This window comes from Triticum aestivum, chromosome 6A (assembly GCF_018294505.1).
Source record: "Triticum aestivum cultivar Chinese Spring chromosome 6A, IWGSC CS RefSeq v2.1, whole genome shotgun sequence".
In the NCBI taxonomy this organism is placed as follows: domain Eukaryota; kingdom Viridiplantae; phylum Streptophyta; class Magnoliopsida; order Poales; family Poaceae; genus Triticum; species Triticum aestivum.
The window spans coordinates 154,735,657-154,748,143 of record NC_057809.1 but is presented as its reverse complement, the minus strand read 5'-3'; the positions used below and the strand labels follow the sequence as shown (position 1 = coordinate 154,748,143).

The window sequence follows — 12,487 nt, the reverse complement described above, 5'->3', positions numbered from 1 at the left end:
ACACCCTTCATTTCCTTTTCCTTCTCCTTGTGCCCTTCTTGCACAAACACTACCTTTTGGGGAGGGGAAGGAGTCGGACCGGTCTTCTTGTTCTTCTTCTTCTTCTTCTTCTTGTTCTTACCACTCTTAGATGCGGGATTAAACCCAACTCCCTCCTTGGCAACACACTCCTTTTGGTTGCTCAAGAGATCGTTTAGGTTTTTCTCCCCTTGGATGCATGATACAAGCCCTTTCTCAATTTGAGCTTTCAACTTCTTATTTTCCTCTTGAATGGAGGTGCAATCATGAGCAAAGTTAGCCGTACAAGCATCATCATTTAAATCAATATGAGGTACGGAAGTGAGAGCCTTAATGGTTGTAGCTTTTAATTGAGCATAAGACTCGGTGAGAGCAATGAGGTCACCTTTGACAACCTTGGAACTAATCACAAGGAACTCATGCTCCTCAACAAGTCTTGTATGGTCAACTAGAAGTTTTTCAACTCTAATGTTAAGAGCATCTTTATTCTCAAGAGCAAGTTGCAAAGCATCGTTGGTTTTAACAAAGTCAATTTGATGAGCAGATAAGGCTTCCTCAAGCGATGCTCTCATGACACTCTCTTCATTAAGTTCGTGCTCGAGGAGATCAACTCTCTCTTTTTCCTCTATAAGGAGGTTCTCAACGTTCTCAATAAAGTCATCACATTCGGCGAGCAACTTAAGGAGATCGCCAAAACGAGCACGAGCTTCACCATGAAGAGTTTTCATGAAAGCCATTAAGGATTCCTCATCATTATCCACACCCTCCTCACACTCATCCTCCACTATCTCACATGAGACATTGGGAGTGTAGTTGTCGGGTCTCTTGGGTTTGGACTTTGTTTTTACCTCTTTGGCCATGAGGCATCGATGAGTGAATGGCTTGTCCTCATTTGGAGAGTCGAAGAGGCCGGTGGTGGAGGAGGAGGTAGTGGCATGCATGGCAAAGGCGGCCGTGCCCACTTGATCATCATCACCGTCATCTTCATCTCCAGACATGTATTCTTCATGAACAAGAGCCTTGTCATCCTTCCTCTTTGCAAACTTGGTGAACTTCTTCTTCTTAGCACAAGATTCTCGGACTTGTCTTCACGTCTCTCATATGGACAATCATGAACAAAGTGTCTTGGGCTATCACAATTGTAGCATTTCCTTCGTCCAAAAGATCTTCCTTGAAGATTTCTTCCTTTGTTTGCCATGGTCCCGGAGTACTTCTTGACTAAGAGAGCTAAGTCTTCTGCAAAATCATTTGTCGGGCACGAGGTATCATTATCCTCCTCACATATCTCTTCACTCACTTCTTCCTCCCTTGAGGGTTGGCTCATCACTTTCTTGGCCTTCAAGGCAAGATTGGAGTTCTTGGTTGCTTGAGCTATTGCAAATGTTTTCTTGGACTTGGTTTCCAAAAGAACATGGGTAGAGAAGGTGGAAACAACTTGAGCCGAAGTCAATTTGTGATAGTCCAGACGTTGATGAACCATCATGACCATGGTATGCTCTGTGAGAACCATAGCATCTATGAACTTGTCCTTGATGAATTCATCATTTGCCCAAGTGCACCCAAAGGTTCTCAAGTTGAGCACAAGGGATTTCAACCTTCGGTAAACCTCTTCTGCGGACTCACCCTCATTCCTCACAAAGAGATTGACTTCTTGTTTGAGCAAGGCCAATCGAGATATTCGAATTGCTTCATCTCCTTCAAGAGCCTCCTCAAGGCAATCCCAAACTTCCTTTGCGGTTTTGAGAAGAGCAATGGAATCACTATAGTCTTCAGTCACTTTGTTGCAAAGCATGTTGTGCGCGGTAGCATTGAGTTGATCGTCAACTGCTTCCCTTGGAGTGAGATTCATTGGATCCTTGGGGTTGAATCCATTGACCACAATCCACCACAATTGAGTTGAAGCACTGCGCATGTGAGACTCCATATCTAGCTTCCACTTAGCAAACACATTAGCTTTCAAAGGGGGCGGAGGCCCAACAGGATTAATGCGGGGATGTTGCAAGGGTTGAGGAGAGTAAAAGGGTTCCACGACATTGTACTGGGGAACTTGAGTACGAGCCGGGGAAGCAAGAGGTTCCCTCGAGTCATCCGCATCAAGAACCTCATTTGGGTTAAACGAGTTTGATGCGGATGTTAATGGCTTTAGGCGAGCATCAATTTCCTCCTTGACCGAGGCACGAACCTCTTTCAACATAGAGACTTTGAGGTCCGCAAACATTGAAGAGAGAATTCCTTATTTGGCCCTTTCTTAAAATTTGCTTCCTTATTTGGCCCAAAATAAAAAAAGTTCCCTATTTGACCCCTAAAGTTAATTTTCTTCCTTATTTGACACTTTCGTCCATTTTAGACACTAAAGGGTTTAAGTGTGAAGTGAAAAGACCATTTTGCCCCTAATCCATTATGTAACTATCCTGGATATAGTAAAAAGAGCAATCAGTTCACACATATTTTAGGGATGTTTAATGGATGCTGTGCATATATGTGTATGCTCTAATATTTTGTTCATTAGGTAAGTCTTTGTGTGTAAAAGCATGCAAAATATCCGTAGAACTTTTACTAGCATATATATCAGTACAATATTTTTTTTATGAATAAGTATAGTACCATATACACTTGCAGAAAAGTACAGTGCCATAAACAATATTTTGGTTAGTCTCGCCGGCGATTAGCCCACGGCGCCGAGGCGACCTCGGCATGGGTGTCTACACACATGGCTCCATGATGTGCGGGTTGAAGAGCTGCGGCGTGGAGCCTGACGGTGCGTGTGCGTGCGTCTCCTACGAGCCTGGCGGTCTACGTGTGTGTCTTCCCTCACGGTTGCACGGGACGGGAGGCTTTATCAATCGCTGATAGCTGACGTACGTGTGCCTTGGCTTGTTGAGTCACCATTGGGTGCAAATAGGGAGTATACATGAGTGCATGCATGCAAGCCAATTACAAACTTGGCTAGTTTTGCATGCATGTATTTATCTCTTTTGGTAATTATTTCTCTTAGATCAAAGTGTAAAGCTTTAATCTTTTTGCAGCACTCTATTCTATATGATGAACTCTACAAATAAAGACCAATATTGAATATATTCTCCCACTCATAAATTTTCTAGCAACACATGGGACCTACACGTCATACAATAGTACTTTGATAGATCAAAGTTATATTTCTCACATATATACAGTTGTATTTATTTGTTTGCCGGTCCACCACGGCTTACATAAATAATTGGGTTTAGTGCATAAAAAGATCATCAACACTAATCAAAATATGGTACTGTATTGATCATAGATATGCTTGTACAAATTATACGGTGTTTTGTACAGCTTTTACATGTACAAATCAGATTACATAGGAAGAAAATATTGAAGCATACATATACATGTGCATCATCCATTGAACATCCCAAAAACATGGGTGATTGCTTTTTTACTACATCCAAAATAGTTACAAAATGCACTAGGGGCAAGATGGTCTTTTCACCTCACACTTAACACCATTAGTACCTAAAATGGACAGAAATGTCATATAAGGAACAAAATTTACTTTAGGTGTCAAATAGGGAAGACAATAGGGAAGACATTTTTATTTTGGGCCAAATAGGGAAGCAAATTTTAAGAAAGGGCCAAATAAGGAATTCTCTCAACATTGAAAGAAGATCGGCCGCGGTCAAGGGGACATTCGGGTTAGTAGTAGCGGCAGGAGCAATGACCGGAGCACCAAGTGTCTCAGTCGTGGCGGGGGGTTGGTTTTGACCATCCCCCGCAACGGGTAGGCCACCTCCCTCATTCCCTAGATCGACCATATCCTCTAAGGTTGTAAAACCTTATATTAGAGCACGAGGCTCTGATATCAATTGAAAGGATCGATACGGTCGACTAGAGGGGGGGAGGTGAATAGGAGACTATAAATTTTAATCTTTCTTGTGGATTTTAAGGCTTAGCGGATAAAAGAGTTCACTAGATATGCAACCAGGTGAATGCAACCTATATGACAAGCAAGCTCCAAGAAGAAAAGCTAGGCAACAAACTACTTAGCAAGCCAACAAGCATACAACATCAAAGAAAGGTGCGGGAAAGGATTAACCACAAGTGAGACGAGGACGCGGATTTTAACCCGAAGTTCACTCTTCCTTGGGGAAGAGCTAATCTCCGTTTGGAGCGGTGCCGGAGCCAAAGCTTGCGGAATGCCACCAAAGGCTCACCGTATTCTCCTTTGAGTCACCCCCAACGGATGAGCCTCGAACCACTTGGGGTTGGTCTTGAAGGCGACCACCACACCTTTACAAACTTCTCCGGAGCACACCACAAGCAAGGAAGCTTCCGGAGGAACCTCTAACCGCCTAGGAGCCCAAGCTCCAAGAGTAATAAGTCAATGGGGAAGAAATGTTGCGGGGAACGCGATTTGGTTTGGTCAAGTTGTAGACCGGGTCTTGCTCTCCCAATCCCCAAAGTTTCAACAAGTTTGGGTGGAGGGATTGAGAGTATTGAGCAAAATGGGGTGTAGCAATGATGGAGCTCAACAAGACATTAGGGTTAAGGGTTGGAGGAGGAAGAAGGGCCTTTTTATAGTGTTCATGTGAGGGTGGGGATTTCTGCCCGTTGGACCCCGTGCGCACGGGGTATCCAGAAACAATCGCACCACCCCGTGCGCACGGGGGTCAAAAGACCCCATGCGCACAGGCGGGGTATCCAGAGAGTTACCCAGTACCCCGTGCGCACGGGGTATCTAGAGAGTTACGCAGTACTCCGTGCGCACGGGGTATCCAGAGACAATCGCACCACCCCGTGCGCACGGGGTCAAAAGACCCCGTGCGCACGGGGTACCCAGAGAGTTACCCAGTACCCCGTGCGCACGGGGGTCTACCCCCGTGCGCACGGGTACCCAGTAATTTACTATTGCAACTTTCTGAGTACCACATCACACACACTAGGTTCATATGAGGTGGTTGGAGTGGGAAGGATAAGAGAGTAAGGCTCGGCAAAGGCATTCCCACACAACATTTGTCCACACAGACCCCTTTTAATAGTGCGGTCTTTCCTACGACTCAAAGCAAACCAAAACTAAACCTTCGAAGCGTCGAAAGACCACGCCTTTGTCCTTTTTGAAATGGGGGGTCGCACATCTCCATCGCGGGCGTTTAGAACCAATAACTTGAGATAAACTTTAGCAACCGATATTAGTTCAACTAACCACATTGTCATCACACCAAAATAGCTTAAGTGCCATTAGCACTTTCAACGTATCCACAAGGAGGGGAAGGAGTTGCACATCGACTAATAGGCAGTTGGCGTGAACAACAGACTAAGTTGCACATATCACTGGTAGGGAAAGTGAGGAAGGGTGTGCCAAGATTGAAAAACTACATATCCACTGGTAGGGAGGAGCATTTGCACATCGACTACTAGTAGTTGGCCCGGGCAGTAGACTAGTTGCACAATAGGTTGCCATGGTTTTTAGATTACAACCTCATAGAAAGTTGGATCATGCAGCTCTATAAATAAGTTTTGAAAAAGTTACATCATTCAATATTAAAGTTGCATAATGCAGTACTAAAGTTGCACCATATAGCATCAAAGTTGGCATCAATTTTTTTGTCGAAACATACTCATGTGGGATCTAGTTTCAAAGATCTCGTCACGAAGAATCCAACAACGAAGACAGGTCTGAATTTTGACACGCGGTTTGAAAGATATGACTTTTTAAAAATTTGAGAACCCAAAATAAACGAATATGGATCTATTTTCCCCTTCCGATATGACCGGTCTGATTTACATCTAAAGCAGATGACCACATGTACTAGCAAACTAGAAAAAAACACACATGCATGTGACATAGCAGCCGCTTGTTCTCTCCAACGAACACGTGCACTTTTAAGATTTTAGGAAGAAAGAAATATGTCAACTTAACTTAGACACACACTCCGCAGCCCGGCCCAACCCAGCTAAAGAACCAGTCACTACTTTGGTTCTCACCAGGTGGGACCCGCTTGTCGGTCAGTAGACACGAGCGGAGCACCGAGCAGGCGCGCAGCACATCATCTGTCACACCGGCGGCGGCGGCGGCATGGGGATGGGCGGTCGAGGTGTGGTTGGCGACAGGTGGTCGCAGCGCGTCCTCTGGATGTGCGCCATCGGCAGCGCCGTGAGTAAGCACCTGAACCAAACCCTAAACTATGGCGCTCCCTTACATTCCGTCTCCGCGTCCTCATGGTTGTTCCGTGCCGCGATCCGATCTGATGGTTGCCGCTCTGCAGGCCTGTACTTCGTGGCGGTGGAGAGGCAGGCGCAGAACCGCGCGCGGGCGGTGTCCGAGGGCTTTAAGGGCCTGGACGGCGCAGACGGAGGTGGCAGCCGTGGCGGGGAGGACGTGTGACTTTGGCGGCGCCGAGGTGAAAGGGCGTGTAGGCATGTGCCTTTCTGCTCGAAGCCTGAGACAAGTTAGAGTTTGCTTATCTGCTGCTTGTTCACAAGATTCACAGAATCGTTGCAATAAGAATGTACTGCTAATTGCTCCCTGTGTTGCTGTATGTCAATGTTTGGGGGCAAGAATTGTTATCTGACGACATGATGCTTTTTTGTGTGAAATGTGAGTTGGAAAATTCAGATTATGCTTCATTTCGTAACTGTGGCTCATAAGTTTATCGAGCTTGTTGGGTTGCAACTTAAGAATTAGAACTTAGTCTAAGAAAAACAATGGAGTATATAAGCAAATGAGAAATTTTCGTTTAGGTAATTCATAGATATAGGCTCGAGTTCCTGTATTTTCCATACTGTTATACTCTGTTTTACATTTCTCTAAAATGAGCCACTGTCTTTTAGGATTTTTGTGTGTGTATTCCTCGGTTGGGAAACCAAAAGGTAAACCAGGAGATGATCAACTTAAAATGAACATAATGGCCGCTCAGTGAGCACTACATTCTTTTCGTGCCTTAGTACCAATACTTGCTGCACCTCACTAATTGACTACTTTTGATCCTGATGGGCACTGGGTGACAGACTCTAGTAATACTGATGAGGTCTATCAAATATGGAATAGTCCACCAACCCATCATATGCTGATTTCTGGCAGTTTTTTCTTCTTCCCTGCTTCTCTTTTACCCTTACTGAATGATAAGCTACTGCAAGTAGGGTTTGCATGCTTGAATCCTTTTCTGTCTACATTGTAGAGTTCTAGCAGGGAGTAAAATGGAATAATCCAGTGCCAGTGTATTAGATTGTCTCTTATTTATCTATAGTTGGTAATCAACTTAGTGCTGAACTGCTGATTAGATTCATGATTTTTAAGTTTGGTAACTTTTTTGCCCCGTAGAAGATAAGCAGAAAACAGCAATAAATGTTTGCTTAAGTGAAAATTGATCCCAATTCCTGTCCATTGTAGTCAAAGCAGTCCAGCGACTACTTTAAGAATAAGTTCCTGGCAGTTAGTACTTTGGCTAGTGCTTCATGGTATCTACTGATTTATTGTATGTGCATGGTGCGGTAATTCTATAAAATTGTTGACACCTCTACATTCTACCAATTTAGAGAATAATGGCGTCTACAGCCTCAATGCATCACTAACTGGAAATGGATATTTAAGTGAGATTTCTGCTATTTATTCTTTTGACAGAACAATGCATGGTTCAGTTTCTGCTATTTATTTAGCAGATAGTTAATGGTTTTGTCTCTTGTACATGCTGTATAGTCAAAGACTTGGCAGTACATAAGGCAAGTAAACACTACCTGACCTTTGACTGCAATTTTTTTAACATGCTGTGATAATCTGTCTGCCATCCACCTCCCCTCCACCAAAAGTAACTCTGTGACTGGTGGTGTCATCTCCATGATTTTCACCATCTTGTTCTAGGGTTTGCAAAATATGCCTTCTGATTGATTTTTCATGTGGCTATTTCTAAGTTGCCTTACTTTATGTAAGTAGAAAGTTGGTTTTTATATAAGTTCCGTACCAATGCGTGGATATTCAGTTAGTAAGACTATAATTATGTGAGCTACGAGGAGTGAAACAATCATGATATTAGTTTGTTGTTTGTTTCTGACCATAACAGAACTAAATCCAATGATAATGCCTAGGATCATTATCTTTTCCAGTATATTCTTGATTACTGAATGCTCATATTTCATAATTTCAATATTCTGAATACATGGATGATTGAATCTCATCATAATAAAATCCCCTACTCAGATAATATCCATCAACATTTGTCTGTTTAATGATTTCTATTTTCCTATATCTGCATATACATTTTATTTCATCAGTTTTTTACATGAAAGCACACACCATCAAGTTGCAGTGCTTTGAACCATTGGCAGGACTCAAAAGCAGATTCATTTTGTTTTGCACTCAAATATGCATTTGTTAGCACATCGTTGTTTCTATTGAACAAATCTAATCGCACCTCTACCCTGAAAGTTTATTGCTCTAACATCTTTGCTTTTCCCTGCGAATTTTCTTAGAATATTAGACACACACAACTCTTGTGTTAGTGACTGAGTTTGGATTGTGCTGAAACTGAACAACATCTTGAAGGATTTTATGGCTGTACATCATTGACTAACGAGAAGGCTTGTAGATGGCTGGGGACAAGGCAAAGTATGATTTGTGTAATCTGCAAAAGCTAGATTTGTAGCTATCTCTTTACTATACCAGGAGTCACACTAAGTACAAAACAAAGGAATGAAGTTAGGTGATTACGAAGTGGCATGATTAGAGAGAGATTTCTCTGTTACTAACATTACCTGCTTCTTTAATTAATTAATTTATTCCATAGTAGTTCAGTTTGATCTATCCGCAAAATGCATAGGAATGTCCCATAGCACTTTTCCTTTATTAGCCCCTGTGCTAAGACTTGAACTCTTATTGCCTTTTACTTTATGGGCCCTTTCTGCGATGCCTCAGTTTTTCCATTTTCTTAATGGCAAGTGTTAATTTAAATATATGCTACTCCCTCTGTCCCAAAATATAAGAACGTTTTAAACACTACACTAGTGTCAAAAACGTTCTTATATTATGGGACGGAGGGAGTATATTATAGATCTAATGATCAACTTAGGTGCCCACTTCTTGTAGGTATGAAAGCCCGAAAATGTGAGGAATCTTCCATGCACAGAGGCCACTAATGAAAGGGGGTTGCAGGATTGTGATGCAAGAACGCATCATTCTTCTCTTGTCATCCATATAATCTTGAAAAGTACTTTTTCACAAGATGCTGGTTTATTCAGATTATTCTACCCTGTATCAGTGTCCAAAGTTTCGTTGACTATCCACATATTTCTAATCCAAAGTATTAGTTTGATAATACCATTTCTTATGCCTTATATTTATTTTTCGTGTTTATTTACTCTTATACCTGACATGAAAATCTATTAGTTTACTGAAGAAACATACTTTTGACTGAGCAATGGAGTTCAGCATGTGTTAGACCCAGTTCACCTTAGTCGATTCCACTTTTATTGTGCACTCTCGCAGGTCACATAATCACAAGATGCCTTGTAATAAAATCCATGATGATATGGTGGTTACGAGCACTCCAGCCTTCCAGATGCAGTTAGTGCTGTTCTTTCCGGCCTTTCCTTTTGCCCCCTTCCTCACTACTGACCCCACAAATTTTAATGTCACAATCAGCTTGATGCAGAGCATCTTTGGCATGATCTTCCTTGCATTGGTCCACCAAATAATCCCCGTTTAAACTCTAAACTTTTTCTGTAAACTATACCTAAGGTGAACATGTAAGACCAGGCAAGGAAAATAATAAATAAAAAGGTGCAAGAATGATTGTGACGTTTATGATGAGGACTGGAAAGTTTAACTAATTAAGAAAAAAGTTAAGGGGGGATAAGGGAATAATCTATGGAACTTATCAACGTTCTAACCGGTTTCTAGTTAGCATCTAAGGGTTTCTGCTTTGGTCACTTGTAGCATTTAGGGTGTGATAACTTATGTGCTTAGTGGTTTGAAAAGAACAAATTGAAGGTGTAAAGCCTACTGCTTTTTCAGGGAATTCGGTGTATCCAGCCCTTTGCCTGTGGGCTCCAGGAAAGATAGATTCTGTAGCTTGATTGAGTTCGTAGCCATAGATAGGTCTTCTATTTTCCTGGGACCATTTGAAGCAGATAGTGTAATTTATGATAATTTACATTTTCTATATCTGTTTAGATAGATGAAACCTACTGGTAGGGAGGTACTTTAGTAGTCTACCAGCTCATTTATTTATTGCATAAATTCCAACGTGCACCTTTAAGGTTGATGGATGGCCAGACCTTAGCCATGTAGTAGCATATTTTGTTGATTACTGTAGGTGCCGCAAGTTAGTGGTCAAGATTGTAATCTAATCTTGCACAACCGTGTTGTTCCTTGGTGCTCCACCTAAGCCTTAATGTACAATATCTGGCAACTCAGCATAGTTGACTGTTGGTCCAAAAGCCAGTGGAATTTTGTTCGAGGCATGAGGTATCTTAACCTTTTTTCCCTGAATAAAATAATGTGTTTTCTGGGCTACTTTATGAAATGACGAATTGCTTATCTCACTTTTACTGTTATTTGTATTGTTCCTTTCTTCTGTCAGCGTCCTAAATGTTTCGCTGATTTGCACTGCTGATTTCTGTAGGTGTCTATTTAGTAGTACTAGTATTTTGCAATGTTCTCTAGCTTCATCTTACATCCTTCCTTTCTGGAAGGGTTTGCTGAGCTTCTGCCTCTCCGTTGTGTTACCTTGTGATGAAAGAGAGAAAATATAACTATGACGTCCCTCTGCGTTGGAGCCTCTTGTTGGAAAACTGTACTCTCTTTTGGAGAATGATTGAAAATGCATGAGCGGCCAAAATGTTCTAATCTCAGAACTATCCAGACTGTCTTGTGGAAAGCAGGCCGACAATTTCAGGAGAAATAGGCTGTTGATGGGTATTTATTTTATATATTTATCTAGTTGAGAGGACAATAGTTTGTTTCCTTAGCTTCTTCCTGAAGCGCTGTTATAAAAAATGCAAAAGCTGGTTGACTAATTTGTCCTTGCAAAATCATTCAGGCGGTGGCGGCATATTTTTTGTGCTCTTTCTATACGTCTGGGGTGAAAGTTACGGATGCCAATGTCAGGAGACGCATCCTTGGTCCTTATATGTATGTTTGGCGTCATAGTTTTCTTCCATTTTTACCTTCTTGCCCTTTTAAACCTGAACTTGAAACCTTCTAAGTTTTTTTCACGTTACATGAATCACATCCATAAATGTCTTCAGGTTTACTCTTGACATGAGTACGTTTGGTCATTGAAGGCCTTTTATTATACTTATTACTAAATACTACAGAGTAGGAGTATATGTTTCTTTTCATCAATTTATTTCTATATTTGTGAGGGAGTTTCCATAACGAAATTGGATGAGCCATTGTACATTGGATTTGCTTTCATTTCGTGATATTTGAATACTAGAAGGGTAAGACTAAAGCTGGCCTACACACAGGGACAGAATAAAAAATGGGGGAGAAGGGAAGGTAGGAGAAAGAACATGGGCATAGATACGCAGGGAAAAACATGCACTAATTGCAACACGAAGAGGCAAACAATCGAATCGTTGCCATCTCTACCTGGCCACATTGTACTACCAAAATGCATGGGCTCTCTGTAATACTACCCCCATTTCATTATACAAGGTCACTATGAAATATACATTTGCATCTATATATAAGGCCATCAATAGTAATTGACGCAAAAATTAAAAATTAATGATACTTTCTTGTACTAGCAACTTTAATACTTGCCTGCATGCAGTTATAATGTTACCTAGTTATTTCCTTGCTCAACATGCACTCAGTTTCCTATTCCTTCATTACGTGCATGAGGTGTATTCATTATTCCAGTAACGAAAAGAAAAGTTAGTTTGCAAAACAAATATTAAATTTTACGTTCGTACCTATAATATGAGTTTGTGGTCTTGTATATAAAAATGAAAAGAGTATTGTGTTTATAGATTTGACATGACTTGCACTTGGGAGAATCTTATATCTAATGCTTGTTAAATGTAGACCGGAAATTTAATTGTGTAAGTTTGTTCCTTCACCTTCAATTACACAGCTTCGGGTTGATTCGTCAGATCCATAGTAATTTGGGATTGTACCCTCTGGTTTAGAATGAGTTGTCATTTTAGTTAACAACATAAGTCTTTTAGACTTGGTGAAGCGTATATTTCCGCCGGAGATTGCGAGGGTGCATAACTTGGATTTCATAGCTCTCATGGAGAATGGTAGACCTAACTTTACATCATAGTTTTTAGATAATATTTCTGGAACTATGGTGTATGCATGGTACTATCTACCTCCTCAGGGGAGATCGGGTGGTATCCTTCTTGGTGTGAATAAGTCTTCGCTTGATGCTTGAAAAATGCAAGTGGGTGACTATGCTGTCAAGTTTCACGTGCGGTCAAAACTTGATCGTTTTGATTGGGCCCTGATTTCCTCGCTGAATTGGTTCATATATGTGGAGACGAGAAT

The 12,487-nt window shown here is 41.5% G+C and overlaps 1 long non-coding RNA gene across 1 annotated transcript; it reads left to right on the top strand.

Annotated features, from left to right (window-relative positions):
- The first annotated feature begins 5,942 nt into the window (after nucleotides 1–5,942).
- LOC123132591 (uncharacterized) lies at nucleotides 5,943–6,617 on the top strand. Its single transcript, XR_006464907.1, has 2 exons — nucleotides 5,943–6,155; nucleotides 6,264–6,617. It is a non-coding gene; the product is annotated as an uncharacterized lncRNA (long non-coding RNA).
- Nucleotides 6,618–12,487: the final 5,870 nt, after the last annotated feature.